The sequence below is a fragment of the Mustela nivalis genome (assembly GCF_964662115.1).
Source record: "Mustela nivalis genome assembly, chromosome: 12".
Lineage (NCBI taxonomy): Eukaryota > Metazoa > Chordata > Mammalia > Carnivora > Mustelidae > Mustela > Mustela nivalis.
The window spans coordinates 23,527,532-23,531,669 of NC_139031.1; positions in this window are offsets into that span (position 1 = coordinate 23,527,532).

Here is a 4,138-nt window from a genome sequence, read left to right on the forward strand (position 1 = left end):
TATTGTGATAGACAGTAAGAAATATATATTTGTCTTTCATCCCCATTCTAGCACAGAGCTTCTAAAAGGCTTGGAATTTTCTAAGCCGATGATAGCCATAAAGGTGTCTTTTGTTATGTTAATGAGGCGACTCTGGAACCCTCACCTAAGGATGAGGGCTGGTAGACTGTGGAACCAATATTATTATTAGAGGATGTGAACTTTTTAGTCCCATCCCTAGACCCCCTGGGTGGGGGAGAAGGGCTGGAGATTTAGTTCCATTGCCAACGGTGAATGATTTAATCACTCGTGCCTATGTACTGAAGCCTCCATAAAACTCCAACAGGCTGGGGTGTGGAGATCTCCTGGCTGGTGAAAACATGGAAAATAGAGGAGAGTGGCACTCTCAGAGAGAACATGGAAGTTTTATGCTCTTGCCGCACACCATGCCCCATACCTTCTTCCATCTGGCTGTTCCTGAATTATATCCTTTTATAATAAACCACTGATCTAGTAAGTAAAATGTTTCTCTGAGTTTTGTGAGGGAAGGGGTTGAACCCAGGGAAGGAGTTGTGGGTACCTCTGATTCACAGCCAGTCAGTCACCAACACAGGTAACTACGGAGATTTCCAGCTGCCTTCTGAACGGGATGGGAGGTGCGCAGTCTTGTAGGACTAAGCCCTTAACTTGTGCAATCTGATGCTGTCTCTTGAGTTGCTAGTGTCAGAGTTGAGTTAAACTGTAGGACAGCCTACTAGTGTTTGATATGTGGTTGTAGAAAACTCCCTTCTCTACATTTAAATGGGGGTCCTAGAATACTTTTTAGTGTTTAATTCAGCTTTCCACAGGTTAGGAAAAAGCCCAAGTTCTCCAAGACAATTTACGAGTTGTCTATGAAAAAAAAATCATATTTTAATGCATAACTAATAGTGCCATAAATCTCTTGTTTGAACACTTTTGTCAAAAGTTATCTATTTTCCTTTTAAGAGAAATATACCTGCCCTTCATAATTAATTTAATTTCTATTAAGTATTTTTCCTCTTTCATCATGTAATAGTTTTCTATTTCAGCCCTAACTTCTTTTGTTTAAATACGAAATTTGTGAGTCAAATATGGCAAATGATATAAAATTATATAAAATGATATAAAAAGCAAAATTATCTTTAATTCATTACTCTTCAGTTTTATTCATTTAGGTTTATTCATAATAGGTTTCATGGTGGGAAAGTATTGACTTTAAGTCAGTTGATTTAGAAACTTTTGTAAGAACCGAAAATCTGAAAATGGGGATAAAAGAAATAGGTAGAGAGAGCTGTACTGGGTAGAAATTGGTCTACCACACCCAGGAGAAGGACAGGACAAGTAAAAGAGCTCTGGAAAGGAGGAAAGGGTAAGTCATGGCTTCATGCAGTTGTGAGGGTGGAAATACAGGAATGTTGGTATTAGAGGCTCAAAAAACATAATTAGATCTCAAAAACATAGACATGGAGATTTTTAACCCATGTCACTAATTCCGGAAAATAATCAATCAAAAGTTAAAAGAGGCTAATTGGTTTCAAGAAGCCCTCTCTGGGGCGCCTGGGTGGCTCAGTGGGTTGAGCCGCTGCCTTCGGCTCGGGTCATGATCTCAGGGTCCTGGGATCGAGTCCCACATCGGGCTCTCTGCTCAGCAGGGAGTCTGCTTCCTTCTCTCTCTCTGCCTGCCTCTCAGTGTACTTGTGATTTCTCTCTGTCAAATAAATAAATAAAATCTTTAAAAAAAAAAAAAAAAAAGAAGCCCTCTCTGCTTAAAAGGCAGTTTTGCACTGATGTTAAATATAAAAATACCCCATAGCTCTACATAGATATGTTTCCGAAACTCTTTTTGATATATCCTAGACCATAGAAAGATTATCTGCTCATGAACTCATCTAAAGATTTTACATTTATTGGCTTTGGCAACAAATAGTTTCCTGAAAAATGAGTTGCAAAATACATTTTTATAAACAACATTTATTTTTTAATACTAGAGGAGCTCTCAATTTAAAAGAAGTCAAATTATTATTCTTTGATTTGGTAACTCTGTAAGTTCAACTACACTATGTTTTAAAAATAGGCAAAACACAAAGCAAAGTTACAAGAGCTCTGGGGAGAGAGGGTTAGAACAGAGGTCGTCTAAAATGGTCATAAATGGGCAGGGAAGGCAAGAGCAGACTAATTGGTTGGCAAATGCACAATATCTCTAAAGGATTCACAGGAAACTGGAAACCCAAGTTACTTTTGGGAGAACAGGATGGGTGAGGAATAAAGGATAAAGATATTTTCATTGTAAATCCTTTTATTTTATTACAATTTTTAAAAAGATCTTATTTATTTGAGAGAGTATGTGAGAGAGAACAGGAGCGGGGCAGGGCAGGGGGCAAAGGGAGAGGGGTCGCAGACTACCCCCTGGGCAAGGAGCCTGAGTTGGGTCTCAGGACCCTGGGTTCATGACCTGGGCTGAAGGCAGAGGCTTAACCCACTGAGCCACTCAGGCAGCCCTTTTTTCTTATTTATTTTGCAATTTATCACAAGTTAGGCACTGCTCTAAGTGCTTTATATGTTAATTCATTTTATCCTCTTAACATTCTTATTGCTAGTCCCATTTCACTGACAATGAAACTGAGTCATAGAGAGCTTAAGCAACTTGCTCTTGATCATACAGCTGGAGGGTGGCGGAGGGGGGGGGCGGGGGTGCGCAGAGCCCAGATTTGGGTTTCAAACCCAGGCTGGCTGGCTCCAGAGTCCATGGTCTTATTGACTATATTGGCAAAGGAATACATTTAAACTTTTATATTTTCCACCTCAACTGATTTCCATTCAATTTGAATCGTGATGTAAACACTGTTAGAAAAATAATTTAATAATAGAGAGTACCGGCCCTGAGATTATAGAATAATTAGAAGGGAGATGAAGAAGGAAGTTTATTAGCTTGTATGTTCAATCAGAAGATTTGACTCAGCTTAGTTCAATTTTCCAGATGAATCAAAAAAAGGGAAATTAACACATTTTATTGCACTCATCTCTTATTAGGGAAACCTGTTAACATAGTACAGTTTGGTTAGGAAGGTTTAATAGTTAAAGGACCCATGAAGTTCATCATACAAGTGTGATACAACAGCAAACAAAGGATCCTCATTCAATGGCCTGGCATTTGTCTATTTCATAGGACAATTTTTACCTTATTGCACCATTACATTTTATTCAGGCAATATTAGCAAGTCCAGTGGCCTGTTAAGAAAAATTAACTTTCAATAAAAAATATCAGGAATGAAGTGAAATATGGGAAATTAATGTCTTTGCTGCTAGGATCCCTAAAATGTACCACAAAGTTCTAGTAGTATAATTTCTTTGAAGTCCGTCGTGTTCCATGAGCGGGGTTTTGTGGAAAAATAAGATGGAAAGGATACCCTTTTGCCCTTGCTCACCGTGAGACTTATTATGTGGTTCCTCTTAAATGCCTTCCCATTTCCTCATGCACAGATCTAACATCATATCATTTCTCATTTAACTATGCAGAATTGAGAAAATGCATAATTTATAAAATCTTTCACTAGAATGTCAAGTGGTTCGAGCTCTGTGTTTCTAGAGCTGAATTTTCATTTCTTGCATCAGTATAATGTCCTATGACTAGAGGTCTAGGGCTTCTACCTTTTCTTCAGACCCTACTCCACATCCAGGAACACAGTTTTTGCACCTAAAATGTCGGCAGGGCTGGTGGTAGCATTTGGGTATGAGTTTGAGCGTGTGTGTGCACACACTCATTCTCTCTCACACACACACACACACAAACACACACACTGATCTCCAGAGATCATATCTGGAGATGGTTACGCAAATGTAATGGAGACTTTTGGCAGATTTTGTCCTGTCTTAAGGCTCTGTCGAAAAGAATAATCACTGTAAACCCAAGCAGAATCTCCTGCTGAAAAGGATTCATCTATGAACAATTTTTTTGGACCTAAGACCCTTCTTACAATGTCTAGTTGAAGCACATTGTTTCTACTGCTAGATAAGGAATCATGATGCTCACGTCACTCCTCTGTTCAAAATCTTATGACTGTTCACCATTTTACCCCAAATAGAAGCCAAGTCCTCGAGGTGGCTGACAAGGGATCCCCTCTGTAGTTCCCCATCTTAC